Source organism: Megascapheus bottae, chromosome 22 (genome assembly GCF_031878675.1).
Source record: "Megascapheus bottae isolate mThoBot1 chromosome 22, mThoBot2.hap1, whole genome shotgun sequence".
Lineage (NCBI taxonomy): Eukaryota > Metazoa > Chordata > Mammalia > Rodentia > Geomyidae > Megascapheus > Megascapheus bottae.
In genome coordinates this window covers 18,446,352-18,469,275 of record NC_143530.1, presented here as the reverse complement: position 1 = coordinate 18,469,275, position 22,924 = coordinate 18,446,352, and the positions used below count along the sequence as shown (strand labels likewise).

At 37.0% G+C, this 22,924-nt stretch overlaps 1 pseudogene; it reads left to right on the top strand.

The window, feature by feature from the left end:
* Positions 1 to 5,998: 5,998 nt before the first annotated feature.
* On the top strand, positions 5,999 to 6,817 carry LOC150048333 (dual specificity protein phosphatase 4 pseudogene; annotated as a pseudogene).
* The last annotated feature ends 16,107 nt before the right edge of the window (positions 6,818 to 22,924 follow it).

Genomic DNA, 22,924 nt, shown 5'->3' with positions numbered 1-22,924 from the left:
AAATAAAACAATTATATTTTTACATATGAATTCTTCTCAGTCATCATCTATTTTTAAAACTGCTCTGAGATGGCTTTCTGGGCAGAAGGGAGAGCATCTCAGGAAAGTCACACAGCCCTATCATACATTATATTCTGGAGGGTAACTGTACATATCCCTCTCTATACAAATCCTAGCCATTCCACTGCAGAATGCATGCAGTTCTTTTCCATTTCTGCTCAGGAAGCATTTGGACTATCTCTTACAGCCATAACCATGTGTTCTGCTTCTGCCACCCCCTCCTTCAGTTTCTTCAGTGGCCAATGTTTGAATAACCATGCTGAATACGCATGAGCCTGTATTTCTTTCATAATTGCCTTTGCATTCCATGAACTGTGGGATAGGTAAGACCACCAGAGCTCATAAAGAGTATTTAGGGCTCCTGCTGAGATAAAACATTTGGATAAGAATATATTTTGCATTCTCTCCACTTAGGGCACAAATGATGGCTGAATACATCCTGTGTTACTATAGTAATTGATTTACAAAATAGCTTTTATGTAGCACATACAAACTCAGTCTTTTGCCAAAGAGGAAAGATTTTCAAATGCAACAGTTTGATAGAGCAGAGAGCCTGCTGTGCTAAAAAGCAAATACAGCTATCTGATTAATTGATTCTGACCTCATAAATATTATACTTTCGGGGCTCTAATGGAACTTCCTGAGGGTAAATTGTATGGTTCACCTCATTCATTTATATCTCTGGCTGACAGATGTACATTATAAAATGTCACTGAATATACTAGCAATCAATGAGGTATGACATTAGCATCTTGATTCTGTGGTGGGAAATTTTTTTATGAAACACTTTTGTTAAATGATTCCAACAGAAGTAAAGAAAAAAGAATTGCAGTATTATTCACCATTCATGGTCCATTCTATCTGTCTCCCAACAATTCACAGCGATCTGCTTTATTTATAACTACAATTTCCATTTATACACTTTTAATGTTCATTATCTCCATACCTGCACGATTAATTTGGCATAAGTATCATAAATAATGATACCAACAATCACTAGGCATTCTATTTATCCAATTATTTAAACAAATAAAGGATATGAGGTAAATCTCAAACTTCAGCATGAGAGAAACTTCAAGAAATGCATCATATGTTGGTAGTCATATTCATTGTTGAAAAGTTCAGCCTCCTAATTATGGAGAAGATCTTAAATGAACACTTATTAATGTTAAAACCCAGAGAATAAAGAGTAAAGAAAAATTTACTTTAAAAAATTATATAGCAACATATAATGATATATAAAAAACATATCTCTGGAAAAATGTATTTTTTGTACTCTAAGCATATAAAAGATGCAAATTTTTCTGAGCATTTATCCTTCTTTTGAAAGCATGATTATGTTAAAGACAACTTAGCTTCAGGAGAAGCCTGAAAGAAGACTCTAAATCTCTGCTAAATAGAACAACTTGAATAATATACTTGCAGTGTCATGATTCTTTTATGTTTTGGATTCCTGGAACTTTGGGGCATAGAAAAAGTCAGTTTTCAGAAGTTAGAGAAAACTATTAGTAAATTTGATGTAAAGAACTTGAATGTATTATAGACAAGCATTCTTACTGGTGAAATGGTTTTATTATGCCTAGATTTTCTTACTTTTGTGAGAAAATTACCCTACATATTCCTTAAGTATCTTTGCAAATTCGCAAGGAAAGACATGTATAATTGTATTCTTCAATAGAAATATAGAGAAACTAGGAAGCTTGTGTATGAAATAAACCAGTTGGTTGAGCTGATTATTATGGAATTTTGAGTAACTAGTTCAGTCACTCAGATGTGTTTCCTCTACATTTTTCCACTAACTGAAGCCCTTCTTCACCAACCAACCCCCACCGTACTCTGAAATAAACTCTAACATAATTATTGTATTGAAAATTTAAGTTCCTAGATAAAAAGCTGAGAGAGGAAAAAGTAACAATGTGCTTTATGATATAAATGTTTGATATGTAATAATAATCTCTTGTTTAGTTCCTTTTGACAGTCACTCCTCTAACTTTCTTTCCTCATTTGTAATAATTATACTACTAAATCCTTGGCTCTATCCTGAGAACTTTTTTTGGCTTAAAAAAATTAAATCTAGGTTTTGAGCTATTGTATTTATATTAAGAACTATAGAGAACTAAGTGGACACAAATCAGTTCCATTGGAAGTGCATTTCTCATGACCCATCTGTTTGTATAAAAATTTTTCCACACTTGAGTTGTCTGGAATTTTGAATGGCACGTTGATTCTTGGGAACTCTTGAAATTAACAAATCAAAGGTCCAAGATTGTAATGGATGTTTCTAGGGCATTTTGTGTAATCTCCCACTTGAAAAAAAAACACTATTTATTTTTAGAATTCCATTAAGTTTGTCATCTACAGAGCATAAGTACTACAGTCAGGACTTCCTATAGACCAATAAAAAATTTCTCAACCATCACTATCATCCAACTAATGCTGATATTTTCAAATCATTGTTCTCTTTTTTTGTCATCTATAAAGAATAGAATTTGTTGTTCTTCTCAAATAAAAACAAATGTCAAATACAAAACAACTGATGAAAGCTAAAGCTTCTCCTAGCTCCACGCAATTTACATGATAGTCACCTGAAGAGGATAACAATAATTTTGCATTTCAAATGGCAGTGATCCAATGCCTGGCCACCCTACCTCCATTGACATAAAAGATGACCTACCAACAGAAGGTATTCTTACAATGGCAATACTATGATTAATTTACAAAAAAAAGAGAAGATGGAGATAGAGAAAATGAAAACAAATTAAAAGAAGTCTGTGTATCTTGACAGACAAATATATGACTGAATATAAAAGATAATTCTTCAACTATTAAGCCATTCCCTTTCCAATTTTATGTCTCACCATTCTTATTCTAGACTCTAGCCATAACTTGGTGTTTTATTTTCTGTCTATTCATTGCTTTCAACTACTACCTGTCCTTAGCACATTCAGTCCTCTTTAGAATACTATAATTATCTGTTTTTTCAATCCACAGAACCTTTCTTAGCAAACATGGCAGCATGCATACAAAAGTTTGATTATTTATGGACATATTTTATCCTCACTGGAAATATTTCCATTCCTTAAAGAGAGACTGAATCATCAAAAAATTAAAGACTAAAAAAGAAGAAAAAGAAGTCTTTGGTTTCCATAGCTTTAAGTTCATTTAAGTATGCATGTGATTGAGGAGGGCACAGAACTTGAGGAAAAATGAGTGAAAAGCGCAGCCATGGAGTTCACTCACTGGACTTTGATGGATGTGAACTATACAACTCATGGGTGGAGATGGGAGGGAGGGACTCGGAGAGAATGAGGGAACTTATAACACTGCGGGAAAGGAAATGTACTCACTACCTGACTTACATTAATGTAATCCCTCTGCACATCACCTCTATAGTAACAATAAAGTTTTTTTAATGACTTGGCTTTGTATCTTTCTTTATAGCACTTATATATATTTATTGAATCAAATTTCCAGTTCGGTTTTCATTTCTTATGAGAGCCAAAAGTTAATAAATTATGACCTTAAAATTTTTCAGTTACAAACACAGTCATTTTACATCTTTTCTCAATTTTTGTTCATCAACAAAATGCTATAGGATATGAGAGGACATTTAACAATGTAACAGGATAAAAAAAGCAATGATTACCCCCTGGATGTGGTTAAACATCATGTATTAAAAGAAATGTAAGAAAAAATAGTAATGTCCAACATATAATTCAGAATAAGCACATCAGAATTTAGCTTAATCTGAGAACCCCCAATGGAGGTCATTTAAGTTTCACACATGATTTAATTACAAAGAAAGAATTAAACATAGAGCTCTGTAGTTGGATTAAAAAGGACCATCAAGCATTATTAACGTATGCTTCATCTACAAGACTTGCCACCCCCTTCAGCCTCACCTAAAAGAATGCCTCGAACCTTCACCAACACAGGATGGAGAAGCCAATAAGCTGGGCACTGATGTAATTAATAATCCACTGGGTTTTGTGGCCAATGACACAGTGCCTCCAGACATGAGATTAACACTGAAACCACAGTACACAACTTGAGGGATAAGTACCTTCTAGCCAAGTAAAGATTAAAAGTGTGGTGCAAAGAGTTTGGTTTGGAGGTCAGAGAGGATAGAATTTGTTACATGGCTACCTCCAATTCTCGGTAGACAAGTTTTTCATTGTGAGCCCTTTCATTTCTCCTGTATATGATTCAAAAGAATACACAAGAAACATATGGCTGTAATAAGAAAATATTCATAATTAAGCTGCCAAGTTCTAATACACTGATTCTCTACCACTGGGAACCACCTTCCTTCAGATTCTTAAGGAATACATTTACTTAGAACTGCTGTGAAATCATGCTGACCTTATTCTGGGAAAATAAATTATGGCTGGTTATTCATGAGTTCCATCCTTCAGTTCCACTCCTATCTATTCACCAACGACTCTTATGTTTATAGGTTACCCTTTAAGAGACATAGAATGACTCATGTCCTTAAAAATCCTGAACTTGCATCAGCCAGAAACTTAGATGTGCTCCTTCCCGCCCGCACACCCATCTTCATTTACAGCCCTTCATCCTTTATCCATGACACCTCTGGCAGCATGCCTGGAAGAAAACTCATGATCCATAAAGTTAACTTACCTCAGGAGTAGTAGACACCAGGCTTAATTTAACCCAGAAGACACCAAGAAATAATAGCTTGGAAATGAAGAACAGGCTGAGCTAATGCACAGGCTGCCTCAAGAACTATCATTTAAAGTGTGTGTACAGCCAATGGGCAGAGATCAGTTCACTTAGAAGGCAACACACAAGGGGCCAAGTTTTAACCTTAATTATAAGATAACTGGTACATTTCTGCTCTACATATTCCAGGGAATTTCGTCAGCTGTAGTATATATCCATTTCAGTCCCAAGCAAACCACCACGAGAAAATGTATGACTCAAAAAGGTAATGGAATACATTCAGTGTTTCTTCTGACCATTTCTTTTTTTAATCTCCTTACAAAGAGAAAAATCATGAAGCCAAGTCACACTTACATGAGTTTTGACTCGCTAAGTATCTCCATGCAAGGAAATTGTCTCAATGTGAGAACAGATGTGACTATTTTTCAGATGGAAGGAGTGTCTCAAACATTTTGTTCGTGACTTATTTTTGTTATTTGAATTGCTTGGTTACTTGAAATTGTTTTGTTAATTGAATTGCTTTTCACCTCACAAATCTACTTTCATTCCAGCACTGAAGGGGAGAGACCCGACTATATGGAATAATATATAACTTCCTTTTCCATAAAGTGTTCAATATCAGTCAATTTTCAATGGTGGATTTTAATTGTAACATGGAGTGGGCAGATAGTCATTCATTCAATGTGTGAAAGATTCTGTTAGATGCTAGCAACATGAAGATGTAGAATATGAGAATGTGTAGAGACTCTCTAAATATTCAAAGTCTGGAAGAGAAAAAAACTGTGCATACAACTAATTTCAGCATCACCTGATATGTTTATTCACGAGTGGAGTCATCAGGATGGTAATAAGTTATAAGAGAATGTGAGTCGAATTACAGACATGAAGGTCTTCTACTATAAATGTGAGTTTTACTGAACACTCAAGATGAGACTTGGAAACGCAGTAAAAACCTTCCAGATTGAACAGGGAAAGGAAAAGTATACTTAAAGAAGTATTTGAGATGGGTAGAGAAGCAGTAGAAGTTGCAAGTTAAAATTAGGGAGTCAAGAGATGAGGCTAAGGGCTCGGTGAGCCTGGAGCAGATCCTGCCCGCCAAAGAGGAGGTGCGCGCCCGCCTGCGCTCCGGCCTCTACTCGGCCATGATCGTCTATGACGAGCGCAGCTTGCCTAGCCTCCACGAGGACAGCATGGTGTCGCTGGTGGTGCAGGCGCTGCGCCTCAACGCCAAGCGCACCGACATCTGTCTGCTGAAAGGTGGCTATGAGAGGTTTTCCTCCGAGTATCCAGAATTTTTGTTCCAAAACCAAGGCTCTGGCAGCCATCCCACCTCCTGTACCCCCCAGTGCCATGGAGTCCTTGGACCTGGGCTGTGGCTCCTGTGGGACACCCCTGCATGACCAGAGGGGTCCTGTGGAGATCCTCCCCTTCCTCTACCTCGGCAGTGCCTACCATGCTGCCCGGAGAGACATGCTGGACGCCCTGGGGATCACTGCCCTGTTGAATGTCTCCTCGGACTGCCCGAACCACTTCGAAGGTCACTACCAATACAAGTGCATCCCAGTGGAGGATAACCACAAAGCGGACATCAGCTCCTGGTTCATGGAAGCCATCGAGTACATCGATGCGGTGAAGGATTGCCGCGGGCGGGTGCTGGTGCACTGCCAGGCTGGCATCTCCCGCTCGGCCACCATCTGCCTGGCCTACCTGATGATGAAGAAGCGGGTGAGGCTGGAAGAAGCCTTTGAGTTTGTGAAACAACGCCGGAGCATTATCTCGCTCAACTTCAGCTTCATGGGGCAGCTGTTGCAGTTCGAATCCCAGGTGCTGGCCACATCCTGCGCCATGGAAGCTGCCAGCCCTTCCGGCCCCCTGCGCGAGCGAGGCAAGGCCACCCCCACTCCCACATCCCACTTCGTCTTCAGCTTCCCTGTCTCCGTAGGAGTGCACTCAGCCCCCAGCAGCCTGCCATACCTGCATAGCCCCATTACCACCTCCCCCAGCTGTTAGAGCCAGGCTGTGAACACCCCCGGAGCCAGAGGCAGGCCCCATGCCAGCGGGCATGAGGAACGCATAGGACAGCAAGTTGAGACGAGTGGGGACAGAGACCAAGCACTGATCCCCATCCATTTCTCCTTGGCCATCCCCAGGGCCAGCTAGAATGGCAATAAGGACTCTGAAAACACATTCAAAGCAAACACACGAAACACTCCAACCTAGAGCAATAATGGTGGCATCAGTGGCCAGAGAAAACCTGGATTTGGTTCATGTGTCAATTTTACTTTGTCAGGTAGAAATTTCTTACCTCATTTTTTTAAACAATTAAGGCTTGAAGTTATGAGATTCCCCCAAATCCTGGCAAATGTGCCCGTCCCATTTTATTAGGTGAGGGGAGGGTTGAGAGGGCGGGAGGGAAAAGAAGAAAACAAGTTTGCCAGAAGTGCCTGGTTCCCTGTGCAAGTCCTGTTGTTTGTTGTTGTTGTTGTTGTCTTCGTTGTCATTATCATGGGAATTTTGTTTTGCAAAAGAAATGTTCTAGGATGTGATTTTCATTTCTAATGACTCAGCAGATGAATAATTGTGCTTAATAATAAAATATTTATTGAGAGAAAAAAAACATCTGGCAAGAGCCAGATGTTGCATTTTCTCCTGCACATAATGGAGCAAGAGTTTAGTACACAGAAATAACAGGTTGGACATTTCATGCTAGGAGCAGAGAAAGGCATGGATTGAACTGGGAGAAAAAAAATAGAAGCAGGGAAATTTCTGTAGTAGTCCATAGCAGAATGTGATGGCTGTGACTTGAGAGAGAGAAAGAAAGGTAGAAACTTGAAAGAACAATGGTCTCCATCTATATATGATGTGTGTGTGTGTTTGTGTGTCTGTGTGAGTGTGTGTGTGTGAACAAAGGTGTTTGATTTCCTAAGAGAAGCACATTAGAGAAGAAATGCATCGAATACTTTTCATAAGTGTATGGTTCAACTATGAATAAGCAGTACATTGAAAAGTATGAGATGATGTTAACTTGACATATTTACACTATGATAATCTACCTGTAGTTTTTCACTTTCTATCATCCATCCATCCATCCATCCATCCACCCACCTGTCTGTCTTCATATCATTTATCTTCTTTCTTTTAAACAGTGAAACCTTTCCAGAGGGCCTTTTCCCAGATGAAAAGAACAGATAAACAAAGATAATTAGCCTTGTTGTGGGAGGGGGAGGTACAATTTGAAAATCTTCATATAAGGCATCACTTTGCCTTACTATAAATATTTTAAATCCCAGAATTAGGTTCATGAGTATATGTTCTGAGAAGAAAATTGTCCATATACTGTCCCAAATTTAAATGACCAATATTTGATGTTACAGTCCGACACTCTGGATGAAAAGCTATAAGACATTATAACTGGGGGCCGGGAGTTTGGCCTAGTGGTTAAAGTGCTTGCCTAGCATGCATGAAGACCCGGGTTCGATTCCTTGGTACCACATACATAGAAAAAAAAAGCCAGAAGTGGTGCTGAGGCTCAAGTGGTAGAGCTCTAGCCTTGAGAAAGTCCAACGACAGTGCTCAGGCCCTGAGCTCAAGCCCAGGACTGGCAAAAAAAAAAAAGAGACATTATAACTAACCTAAAAACAAATACATGGAAATAAAGTAAAATAGCACTTTTTAAAATTTAGCCCTGAACTTACACCATGTAGAACATATTGTTGAAATTGTTCACCATATAGACTGTGTGCCATCATACTATGTATCTCACACAATACCTGTAAGATATTAACATGTTTATTCTCAAGATACTTATTATTATCATAGTACTCATTTGTATATTCTTATTCTTCCCATCTCAAATTCACTTTTGGTCTTAGAACCTGCTTTTTCTTTTATTTCACACATGGTCAGCAATATCTAAAGAAATGACAAGAATGGTAAATGATAGGTAAGAAAAGTTATTACACATATAACATTTATAGATGGCAAAGGATATGAACAGCTCGTCAATTGACTTTTTAATCAAATTATGTATAATCTTGTAATTATTTTATATATATATATGTGAGGATATACATACATATATATGAAAGCTAAAGTCATTCTGAGTCAAGAATTATAAGAATCGCAAAAAAAAAATATTGTTTTCTTCCTGTGTTCTTCTTTCCAGCAGGCCTCCAACAATGAAGCCTCAATTTGTTCTCCCTACAGGAAGAATTGTTGAATTGTATACTTATTCTACAACAACTCATTCTTTTGCTCACCCTCTGCATACAAGAGTATCACACATACCACAAGAGTATACCACTGAGTATCACTAATTTTTTCTTTTCAATTTTCCATAAGCCCTATAAACACAAAGAGTTTAATCCCAGTATCCAAGATCACCACTATGGAAAATATTGGGTCTGATAAGATGGGAGTCCCTGTAAGACAGCTAAGATCCATTTAATTGCATATGCATTGTATGTGTGTGTTAGCATCTATATGGGTGTGAATTTGTATACAATAGGCCCTGGGTTGTATACTATAGACACAGCTAACTGCAAGTCAAAATTATTAATAATGAAAACCTTTCACATCGCTAATGAATATGTACAGCCCTTTTTCCTTGTCATCATTCCCCCAACAGTGTAATGATATTTTAAATAACCTTTACCACTCATTAGGTTTTATAAAGAAATCTAGAAATCATTTAAAGTATAGAAGATGATATACAAATTCAACATCATTTAATATTAGGGCTTGATCATCATCATAATTGGGGGTTATCTGCACAGGATCTTGCCACCAGTTGCCCATGAATGTACTAATATTTGTATGAATACATATATGTGCACATGGTTTATGTGCGATGAGCTTGCGTTTTGTCTTATAAGTGGGAAAAGGAGGGAGGGTTATTATAAAATGGGTTTCTTCAAAGAATCAAATGGAAACTATTTGCATGATTCCATTAAGGACTAGTCTAACAAAAGAAAGAACAATCTGGTGAGAATGGTGGATTTTTTTTTCTCCCCAATGTTGCTGTGATTATGGTTTCAAGGAAAGCACTTCAGATCCTGGGGAATCGTTTCAGGTTAACATAGAAAAACTGTACAAAAGACCCCCTAGTGTCTTTTTATAACACTGAAATGGTGGCACATGAGTCCCAGGTTTTGCTACAGGCACCACCATAAATCAATGTCAGCATCAGGAAAGAAAAAGCAAAGAAGCTTCTCACATCCTTGTCCCCAGCCTGTTTTCCTAACAGAGCTACCTACACTGTTTTCCTTAACTGGAGATGACCACTGGGATCTGAACTGCACAGAACAAAGATTAAATGACATGGAACAAATGGAGAGAGAGGGACTCAAGAAGATCCTGGAGGAATGGCACACGACTGGCAATTGTGCTCATTTTGTCAACCCAGAGCCCTCTTTTCTCAGAGGTACCTCTGGGTCTTGCAAATGGTACCAGGGAAGGAACAGAGTCAGAGAGCCAGGTGAGCCTCTCATTCATAGAACACCCATTCTGTTTAAATAGTGTCATCTCACCATATTTTTCATGAGTAGAAAAAAGTGCCGCCAATTTTTTTCCAGTAAAAGTATTTATTATTTAGAAGATCCGTAGTTTATAAATAAGCAGAGAATTACTTACAAATGAGATTTTGTTATTAGTTAACTTAAGATCTTGAAATCCCTCCAGCATAGTACAATAGAATGATTAAACATATATGGTCAAACATTTATTTAGAGGCTAATGACATTAAATTTTTTTCATATATTTTTATTGTAATTAATAGAAGGGTTACATTATATTCATCAGATGGAAGGTACATTACTTCACAAATATTGATACCCTTTCTCATGTCCTGTTTCCCATTTCCTTCCCCCTCTCCCCCCTCAAAGCTTGATTTCCCCCCTTCCCTCTCCTATTTCAAACAACCAATTAAGCATATATAAAATATATGAGATAACAAGGTGAAATATTGTTACAATATGAGGTAACCAAGGGACAGTAAGAGATGAGAGATAACATCGTACATCAAGGACAACAATCACTCATTATATGGCTTTTGTTTCTATATCCAGGAGGTTCTTACATTTAGTGTCATACTATATGGCCTTATGTATCTAGATTTTGTTCTATTGTGAATCTCTGCTAGGAGAGCCCAAGGTTCCTACTGATTATGACAAATGAAGGAGACTATTGGGCCTATGTTCCTTTGAGTCTGGCTTACTTCACTTGATATGATTTTTTCTAAGTCTTTCCATTTCCTTACAAATGGGGCGATGTCATTCTTTCTGACAGCAGCATAGAATTCCATTGTGTATAAATACCACACCTTGTTGGTCCACTCATCAACTGAGGGGTATCTGGGTTGGTTCCATGTCATTGCTAGGTTAATAGTGTTGCAATAAACATCGTTGTGCTCGTGGATTTAGTATATCCTTGTTTCTGGATGATTAGGTAAATGCCAAGTAATGGAATTGGTGGGTCATAGGGGAGTTCTATGTTTAGTCTTTTGAGGACCTGCCATACTGCTTTCCATAGTGGTTGAATGAGTTTTAAAAAATAAAAATGTCATTGCAAGGTGACAAGTTCTATGGAAAGTGTCTCTATGAAGGTGAATTCTAGTACTATCCCTGAAATCTCATCTATCTGCACCTAGTTTCCAGTTTTTAAAGAGATCTTTGGCCTCCTATTGCCAGATTACATAGTAAATACCAGGGGCACCAATGTACTAAAGGTCTTTGAAAAAGTGAAACTGTTCTACCAATCTAAACTCAGTTGATTGCACTGAGCTGACTCTGTTGCCAAGTGATGCTGAAAGCTAACCTAGTTCACACAGTGTGTTCGATTAGTGATGCTAGAATATACTGACTCATTGAACAGGAAGCCCTTCCTTTCTTTGTGCTAACTTGTTCCTATACATTTGTTGTAGTGGCAGAACTGGACAAGAATAATAAACTCTTAAATGGATTACCACTACATCTAAAAATAAGACTGAACCAGTTGAATGGGGGAAGAAATCCAGAAGCTGCTAAGTTCACCTCACAGAGACTCATCTCAGAGCCAATCTCTGAGAGTTCTCAGGCTCAACTGACCATGGTTGAATTATTCTCCATCTTGGGGCCATCTCCCATCTCCATGCTCTCCACTTCGAAACTAAAGCCTTTATAGTATCCTTTATAGAATGTTTTTCCACTTCGTTCTCCAGCTACTCTGGTTTTGTTGGTGAATTTCAACATGAAATTGTCATTTTAGATCATTAATTTGGATCAGCTTGAGCTTGCTTTGCAAAATCACCATTTCTATTTTGCAAGTCATGTTGCCGGGGACAAAAATAAAGGTGACTCAATTACCATAGCTCAAAATGATGGTCAAGATAAGCCAATCGTATTCACTCTTGAATCAATTAATGTTGAGCTGACTTACTGAGTTGTATGGATGGGGGAATTGTGGTGAAGGGCATTCATGGTAGTGATGGAATCCAAACAGTTCTTGAGTAAGGCCACACATCTTGGGCGAGTTGGCTCCTGATGCTCCTATCTCCTTTCCAAGCTTCCATTAACCCTATTTATTCTCTAAACTAGTTCTTCTCCTTCTAATTAGACTCTGCTTAATGTAACTAGCTATTTTGGCTTGCAAAATAAACAAGCATGTAAATAAATATCCTACATTCATGAAAAGAAAGCAATCTAGTTAAGTTTTGTATCTTTAGTATCCTCAAGTTCTGGAGGGAGGGCATTTAACTAGATATACTGGACAGGAACTAAACAGGGATCAATAACATTCTGGCAAATTCCTATTTTATGCATATGTGGTGGTAGTGAATATCCTATTATATTCAGGGCGTATTATATATTTTTAAATTCTGTTTCCACACTATGCAATAAACATGAATTCTTTTCTGTTTTATAGATAAGACTTACAGAAGTTACATAATGTCTAAGTTTACATATAAGGGGGAGAGCAGAGGAGTCTTCCTTTTCATATATACAAGAATTTGGACAAAGGCTTGTGTATAATTACGATTGTGTTTGTGTGTTTGTGTATGTGTGTCAGGTAAATGAATAAAAAGATGTCATATCTCAAATTCTGATCTCAAATTCTGAAGTAGGCAATTTTTTTCACATTCGAACAATCCTATAGAAGTATTTGTAAGCATGCATAATGTATACATACAATATCAGATAATAGCCTTTTCTAACTGACTTTATTCATTGTGGAAATCTCTTCAAATTAGCTTGCAAAGAATGCAGGCAGTTCAATTGGCTATATAGTAATTTTATAATATGGTTGTGTTGGAGCTTATTCATTTTCTATCAAAGATCTCTATTAACAGACCATTGTGTTCCTTAAAATCACTATTCTACCTGAAATAGCACAATAAAAATTAGAAAAAAATAAGGCTTTTGAGCATAATACTCAGACATTCCTTCACTGATACATAAAAAGAAAAACAATATTGGGACCTATTAAAATGGAGACAAAGCTGTACCCATATTAACATAAGAAAAACAAAACTACAATAAATATGGCACTTTACTTTGAAAAAGAGCTGAAAAATCTACCTATGGGGGCTTTAGAAGGGCTGCAATTGTGCAAGTTATTGGATGTGCTGAAGGGCTGCGGAGTTGCAATACAAGATCAAGACAAGTAGGGTAACCTGAGGGACAAGCTTGAGATACATGAATGTGTGTGTATCTACAGGTTTGATTGTGCTGAGTTTCTTGCCCAAGAAATTAAACATAAGCAAAAGGAAGCAGGATGTATGCCTGAATTGCTCCCTCATATATCAACTGTGTTTTCAGAACGAGCATTACAGCAGAACTGACCATAGAGTGAATCTATCAGTGACAGGCAGTAGCTGACATCAGCTAATAAACCAGAAACATCACGTAGCAGCAGCTAGCAGGTTGATATATCCAATGGCCAGTGGGAGTCTGGGGGCTTTCTCCCTCTACAGCCATTCACATCTACAGAGCCCTGCATATAACCAGGGGCTCTTAGAAAGTGTCAAGAAGAAAAAAATCAGAAGATTTTGCAATTATATAAAAGGACTGGGGACAATCTGAAGTGAATGTATATGAATTTAGTAGATAGTTTTATCTTTTAGTTAAGATGCATACAAATTGAATCCCAAAACTGTATATCTCCTGCATATTGATTCTTCCAAAGACAGTGAATGCTGGAGACATAAGTGAGATTAGATCAGTTATAAACACATAAAGACAAACATTACTGTGGTCATTGTTCTATCTTTCTAAAAAATAAGATAGCCTGTGACTAGGTAAAGATGTGCATAGACAACCATTTTGATTAGGTTTCCATAAAGTGGAGTTGAGAAACAACAGATTATTGATATGAAACTAATAGGACAGTTCTCTGTACTACTTTGTATTTGTATAGGGAGTATTATCCATAGTTGTTTTCTTCTTATCCATCAATTACAATTAAAGAATCGTGAGGACAAGTTACTAAATACGAGGTCATGAAATACATACTATTAGTACATTAATTTTAAAGCATCTTTATGCTAACTAGGAAGATAGTCAATCTGTCTCACTGATATTTAAGCAAAAGGATCATGAGTTAAATAATCAGTAATCTGAAGCCATGTGTACTCCTGCAAAGAATACAGGTAATATTTTTCCAGAGGTTGTGTCATATGTGAGAGGTTAAACAAGAAATGTAGTTCAGTGCTACACCCACTCCAGTGGAGTCTGTGCAGCATGGAGCAGAAAGAGCTTGAATGGCTGCCAGTCCTGAGGTTCGCACCAGTGGTGATCAGGCCTCCTGGAGGTCCCTGGCAGATAGCAAACTGCTTTATATTAAATATTTTCAAGATTTTATCAAGTTAGTGTTAATGGTATAAATGCTAAATGCTACTATTTACATCATGCCTGAAGATTTGCTTTATACATTGCTTCAACTTGCAACCTCTAACTCTTCAATCTGATGTTCTCCAAAACATCACAATTTAAGTAGATTACATTATATCATTCCTACACTGAGATTTCTCTCTGGCTACTGAATGCCAAGTTGAGAGGCCAGAGTGAATCTTTTGAGTTGCATACACTTCCTCATTCCTTTCTTACCTTTGGGACCACAACTCAAACTTCTACCAGCAGAGTCATCCATTTAGCACCAACCTGAAGTTCAAAGTCCTTTATCCCATACCAATTCTATTGTTCATTTTTGATGCTCCCATGTATTGATTTTCCCTCTGTAGATCATAGTAATTCTACAGTAGAGATGCCTTGTATTTCATTTAGTGCATGGTTTATCTTTCATGTTCTACAAAGCATTTGTCAATTTCTTGCAAACTTGCTATTCTTGCACATGTTAGCTAATTCTATTCATCATGAACTTCTAATTTCCACATCTTTGGTGAAAACCTTCACAAATAATATTCTTAGCATCTTCTTTCATTTTATTTCCTTAGGATCGATCATGATCATCTCCAAGTTGGATTTTAATAGCTTAAAGGAGTACGTATAATTTGATAATGTTTATATCCATTGCCAAATATCTTTGCAAAAGTATTGAACTAATTCATACTTCTGACAGTAGTCCATAAAAATGTAAACTCATTACTCATTGCCCGTGTCCTTTCTTCTGTATCCTAGTAGGCAAAAATAAACTTAATTCAATTTAACGTATATTTAACTCAGAACCAACTATCATCCAAGTCTTTTTCTAGATCTGGAAATGCAAAGATGAATTTGTAAGGCATCCATCTTACCCTGAAAGAGTAAGGATCATGTTGAGACTCACAAAGCAGGATCATTTGCAAGAAGATCACACATGTGTTTAGAAAACAAATTATTTTGATATGGTTTAAGTGGTAATGTGTCTTCCAGCCAGGTGTGATTTTGTCTAGAGAATGTCATTTTTACTCTGTTGTAAATGCTTTCCTAAGTAAGCAAGTCATCTGGATATGTTCCTACACTACCATGCCCTCCTCCTTTACCCCCCCCCAAAAGAATTGATTTGTTAGCACTTCTTTGTATACTTCCAAATTAAATCCATTGATTTAAAGCCCAGTCATTCTCTCCTAACTTCTGGGGGTTAAAACTAAGTGCCATACCAGCCAGGAACATAGCCTAGAGTTAGAGTGCTGGCCTAGCATGCATAAAGACTGGGGTTTGATTCCTTAGTACCACATAGACAGAAAAAAAAATAGAAGTGGTTCTGTGGTTCAAGTGGCAGAACACTAGCCTTGAGCAAAACGTGTCTAAGGACAATGGCCAGGCCCTGAGTTCAAGCCTCAAGACTGGCAAAAAATAACAAGTGCCATACCTCATTTATGGGTCTTCTTGGGCATAGGACAACAATGTGGTTCTGTGAAGGAACTCTGGAACAAAATCAGAAAACTTGGCTTTTAGTCCTGCAACTGCCACTAACAAACTTAATACAAGATGTCTAATTAGTTTGCATCTCATAAAGCAGATTAATACGCTTTCTATGACTACACATTATTTGACATTACTGGAAACTGAATTCAGGGTCTTACTTGCTAAGCAGGAAATTTACCTGTTGAGCAATATTTACAATCCCTTTCTGTGTTGGTTATTTTCAAGGCAGGATCTTGTGTTCTGCCTGGGCTAACAAACTTGTAATATGATCGTCCTACCTCTGCTTCACTCTTATTGCTTTCGATAAAAGGCACATGCCACTGTGTCCAGTAATGGTACTTCCCTTATAGCTGGGTTATCAAAATCCAGAAATTAAAAGCAATAGCAGTAAAGACACCTGTTGTTGCAATATTAAATATCAAAAAGACATTTAAAAATATCTGTAATTCATTTGTTCATGATCATTCATTGGTGGGAAATGGATAGTACTAAAAATAATCATATGCAAACTTTTCATTTAAACCCATATGGCTGAAAACTTGAAGACTAAAATTAATGTGGAACATATACATTTGATGTTGTCCAAGTTAAATTTAGAAGAACAGAGAGTTATACTGCTCATATATGCTATACAAAAAGCCAGAAGATTAATGGACAGATTACCCCAAATGTTGTCACTGAAATAACATCTAAGATCCATAGACATACACACAGGGCAGTTGAGTACTGTTCATGGGCTTTCATGGTGGCAAGTCAGGTGACAGGGGCAACATCAAAGGCCCAACTTGTGGAAAATCTGCTTTTAAACTTCCTCTGGAAAGCCAGATGAATTTGTGTCCTACTTTACAATGTGCGATAAATTCTTCTCAGGAAGAACTATTAGGGAAGCCATGTGTAGTCTCATTATACCTCCATCAATTTAAAAAAGAGAAAGAATTTAAAAGCATAAGCAAAAATCAAAGAAACATTTGCTATGAAATATGAAAGTACTTAACAGATACAAAACATATATATACACATATATATATATATATAAACTCAAGCTATCAAAGGCAAATGACAATACAATGGCAGCTTAAGTTACTGCTCATGACAGAAAATTCAAGGTATAGAGGGATAGAAGATATTTGAAATATAATTAACTAACTTTAATATCTACAACATATTAAACTCACAACTTGATTACCAAAAGGCAGACTTTATGTTTCAAAAATGAACAAAGGGTATGAATGGAATTATTCAAAAGAACGTAAGACTGATCAATAAGCCTAACAAAGTACTGAATCCATCACTAGCAATTGATTAAATACAAATCAAAAACGACAGTGTGATGCTCCTGCCTAGACTCATCCAATGGTCTGAATGGCTAAATAAGTATGATCTATTTAGATAACAAAATGTTTTGCCCCATCTGAAATGAGCAATATAAACTGGTATATGCAACAATCTGGCAACTTTTTTGGCAATAATACTGAGTAAAAGAAATGAAACCAAAAGAAGTACAAAAGATTCCACTTGAGTATAAATAAATAGAATTAACCTACACAAAATCAGCAGATGACACAGTATGCAAAATAGTGGTGAAGATGTCTAAGGAAGGAGTTGCAATGGAGTCCTGGTATCAGAATATTTTTTGGACTCTTCCTGATCTATATTATGATCTAGATGCTTATAATGAGGGCATATTCAAATGCAAATTTTAAGTGAAGTTGTACATTCAAAGTCTGTTTGCATTGTACACGTGATATTTTCACAAAATGGAAACAAAAGGTGTAAAATACCTCATTTCAGTAGATTATCACACACTATGGGTATGCAACAGGGAACAATTAACAGACATAAAAGGAATTTGATAAACACATTTATGGAAAGTAAAATGAAAGGAATATGTAGTGATGATAGAAGAATGAAGTGGTAAGGTGGAAAAAATAAACTGCAACAATAAAGAGGTGATGGTACTTTGAAAAAATACATTAAATTATTTGTGAATACTGTCAATTATCACTTACCCCAATGTGAAGGTTATTTCTGCAATAGAGTTTCCTCATGCTTTCAACTGCTATCTAGATTTTCAATAACTAATATTAATATATTGAGTATGAACTATATGTTAGATTCTATCTATAATGAGCATTTTCAATGCATTATCCGAGTCCTAGTCTCAACACCCCCATAAAGTAAGCATATGTACCTCTATTACTGTCATTTTACAATGTCAAAATTTAAATAGATTTAGTAATTGGCACAGTTGCCTATGAATAGTAACAACACTAAGTGCTCAGGGCTGTGTTTGTCACATTGAAAACACTCAATGCATAACTGCTTAAAGAGGAAAAGTTTGTTGTTGTTCATTTTATTCCAGATCCTCCTTACCTGTGTCGTGTTTATAAAAGTACATCTCATCCTTTAAATACAGTCCTTAACAAGGTAACACTGAGTTAGTCTTGATTTGAAGATGAAGATGATTATTAGACCGTTCATTTGTTATTAAAATAACAACTGTTGTCACACTTACATCTTAGTTACTGTTCCTTGACTCATTCATCCAACAGCGATTTAGAAAGTATCTACTATGTTCAGGGACACAGGAATATGAAACCAAACAACAGAGCAAAACATTCGTGAATGGATCTAATAATCTGGAGGAGAAGTAAGTGAAAAGGGGAGAACAAAATCCCATCAGTGGGTTAACATGAACAGAGCACAGGAGACTATGCTGGTGAGGACTCCAGGGTCTTTCTCCTTGGATATAATCCCAATGAGAAGACAAAGTGAAACCAAGCAATGAATAAAAACATCTTATTAAAAGGAGAGCAGAAACTACAAAGTAACCCAAGTCCCTGGACAAGTTAGGAACCTCCATTAGACAGCAAAGGCATGTCATAGTATTCATATTTCTAAAACATTTGGTTTTTGTTATTCTCATAGTCTTGTCAGTACCCAAGATGCCTGAATATCAGGCTTAAGCATCACTCAGCTCTGCTGTATTTCATCATATTTGTTCTGGCGAACATATTTAACTTAGCAAACAAAAAGCTTTGAAATTCCCCTAGATCACTGGCCTGGAAAGTCAGTTTTATGAACAACTCTTTGTGTGTGTGTGTGTGTGTGTGTGTGTGTGTGTGTGTGTGTGTGTGTGTGTGTGTGATCCTGCCTCTTATCCTCTTATTCTGTATTTTTGCCTAAACAGTAGAAAAAATTCAGGTCTCTCACTACATAAATATTATATCTGAAAATGAGTTTTAAACTTCCCTGTGGCCCTTTAGTATCTTGTTAAGATGCAAATTTTTGTTCTGGAGGCTCTGGGCAGTGCTGAGATTCCTTCTTTCCTGACAAACTCCCAAGTGATATGTAGGCTGCTTATCTTTGAAGTACATGTCAAGCAAGAAGCGCTTAGAAGACTTCCAAGAAATACAAGTATCTCCATCTTCTAGTGTTACTTAAGAGCCTGAAGGTCTTTAGTGCCTGTCAGAATAGAACTCTGGGCAATGGCACAGATGGTCTGCTCCTTCATCTGGCTCTGGTTGTGATAATTCAGTTAAATAACATATGCAAAAACACTTTATACATACTAAGTGCACAATTAATATTATTTTTATCTGGTGGAAAGTTAACGGCCTCCAATAAAAAACAAATGACTGATGATGGCACTATTAAAATCATGCCTTAGTAAAAATAAGTTCTTAAGCCTGGTGAACTTTTCACAATTTTTTTATGCACAAAATGGGATTGATTAACATCTGGTGCACTTTCTTTGGGGGTTTCATCATTGTGTGGAATGCTGCGAGAACAGAAATGGTGATACAGAAGCAGCTTTGCCCGCAAGGATCTATAATACAGCTGAAAGAGTGAGAAAAAATAATTCAAAAGAGAACATAATTAGCTGCTAATTAGTATGATAGCACATTAATTACTACAGGGGATCAGAGGCAAGAGAGATCTGGGCAATCTAATGTTGACTCCCTGTTTTACAACCCACCCAGGGCAGGCCTGGTGAGCCAATGAAATGAATCTAAGCCACACACAGCTTCATCTTCTCCATTCCCAGCAAACCTCCCAAGGAACCATGGGGCTAAGCTTTCCTTTCCCAGCATGCTTTTATCTCCTCGTAGCAATGTCTGGGGAATGAATCAATGAGTTAGTGTCGCTGCACAAGTGCATGCTTTACTGTCCATGTAGACTTGTTGAAAGATAGATGAAGAAGTGAGATGGTTGCAGTTCTCTGGGAATTCTCAAATGTGGATGAGTGCAGAAAGATAAGAGAGACAGACAAAAAACTAAATGTATGTGTTCGTAATATTTTAAGATTTCTGGTTCCTTTTATCTTTGTTTTCCTGCCTTCACCTAGCTTCTAACTCATGACTGATCTTGGAGCAATTTCAGTATTTCATATCTCAGCTCTTCACTTACTAAAAACGAGACTTTCCAGCCAAGTCTAATTTGGCATTTCTACAGTCCTGATTTGACAGTTCTTTAAATATGAATTGGCTTTCTTCCAAAGGTCAGACTCTCAACATTTTGCCAAAAGAGAAGAGTGAAATTTACTTTTCATAAGTTGTTTAGTACTAGTATAAATTATTTTTTTGCCAGTCCTTGGGTTTGAACTCTGGGCCTGAGCACTCCTTGGACTTTCTCAGCACTAGAGCTCTACCACTTGAGCCAAAGCACTACTGCTGGGTTTTTGTTGTTGTTGTTTGTTTGTTTGTTTGTTTTCTACATATGTGGTATTGAGGAGTCAAACCCTGGTCTTCGTGCATGCTACGCAAGTACACTACCACTAGGCCAAACTCCTGGACCTGTGTTAGTATTTTTATAGCCTTTCACTTTGGGGGCACAATACTTGCGCATGCGTGTGTGTGTGTGTGTGTGTGTGTGTGCACGAGCATGCCTGTCCACCCATTTCTTCACACAAATTTTTAGAAATTTAGCACTGTCTAGGATATAACTTAATTTGTACATTGCTATAAATTTCATCATAATTTTACTGTTCATCATTTTACTTTCTAAGCCCTGGAACAGTTTAGAAAAAAAAATCTCATTTTCAAAAGTAGATCTTACCAGACAGTGGCTCACACCTGTAATCCTAGCTACTCAGGAGGCTGAGATGTGAGGATCAAGGTTCAAAGCCAGCCTGGGCACAAAAGGACCTGAGACTCTTATCCCCAATTAACCTATAGAAAACAGAAAGTAGGGCTTGGCTCAAAGGTAGGGTGGTAGCCTTGAGCTGAAGAGCTCAGAGACAGTGCCTAGTCCGAGTCAAGCCCCATGACCCACAAAAAAAAAAAAGTAGATTTTGGCTGGGTACTGATGGCTCATGCTTGTAATTATAGCTACTCAAGAGGCTGAGATCTGAGGATCGTAGTTCAAAGCCAGCCCAAGTAGGAAGATCCATGAGACTTATCTCCAGTTAACCACCAAGAAACAGGAAGTGACTGTGGCTCAAAGTGGTTAAGACTTTTTTTTTTGCACATATTGCAAATATTTTATTAAAACATGTATAACACTCATGTCTGCAACCTACTTTCTCAAGATGCTGACATCTGAAGATTGCAGTCTGAAGTCAGTTTGGGCAGGAAAATACACGAGACTTTTATCTCTAGTTAAGTACCTAAAAAAACAGAAGTAAAGCTATGGCTCAAGTGGTAGAGTGTTTCCTTGAGCAAAAATGCTCAGGGACAGTTTTCATGAGTCATGAGCTCCAGTCCTAGGACTGCCACAAAGAATAAAAAAGTAAAAATCAATGTATGACTTCTACATTCTTATATACCAAAGTTTTCTTTTAACTTGTCTGTATAAAAAAATAATAGCAGGATGATTTGGACAGTGTGTCTCCATATACAAGCCTTGCTGAGTGAATTTAATGGCTTTAAAACACACCTAGGAATGTTTACTTTTATTCTTCTAAATAGTACTCTTGTTTTTTAGGAGAACAAGTCCTGTGGAATTCCAAAGTTATTTTTCAAAATATGTTTGTCCTGATGTCTTCCTTCCTTTTCTGGTCTTCACAAAATAACTTAGGTAGGTTGAGACTCTGCGCAAAAGAGCACAAAGCCAGCAGGTGGACCTGGAGATCAAGCCAAGCAAAAGCAAGAGTATATGTTGGACTAAACCCTGAAAATTGGATAAGACTTCAAATGACCAAATTTGGGGAGCAGGCAGAGAGGAAACTCGGGCAAGCAGAACAGGAGTGCTCACACAGAAAAGAACTTTTAAGTTGATAGTAAATAATTGTAATCAGAATATGATTTAACAGAACAAATGAGACCAGAATGGAAGATATTAATTTCCAGGAAATAATTGCTATTTCCTAGAAACAATTATTCCTGACTGCTTTGCATTCAGGAGTGACATGGGATATTCATGGAAAATGAAACTGTAACCTATGACACTTGAATTTGCTAGAGGTAATTTAAGCATAGAATAACACACATTCAAAATTATTCCTTTGTTTGCTACCTCAGGATGGTAGCTAATGTCACAATGATTATCTCCATATTCAGCCAATAAGGAAGGTGAAGGAATTTCTAGATGTTACACCCAGAAATCCAGTTAAATTCCACTAGGCTAGTTACATTCTGCTAATATGACTCCCATCTAGCTTCCAGACATGCTTAAAAGTATTGACTCACCTTTGACTTGTTTAAATAAGGTATTTCTCATAACGTTACAGTGAAGATAAATATGACTTGAATGACCTATATTTAAAGATAAAGAAATATGAGATAATATTGGAATATAACCTGCAAGAAAACAATCACTTTAACTTTAAAATTTTAACTTTCAAAATTTACCATTTATAAAATATAATCCAATTAAAAAGTGAGTAAAAGATTAAGCAGATA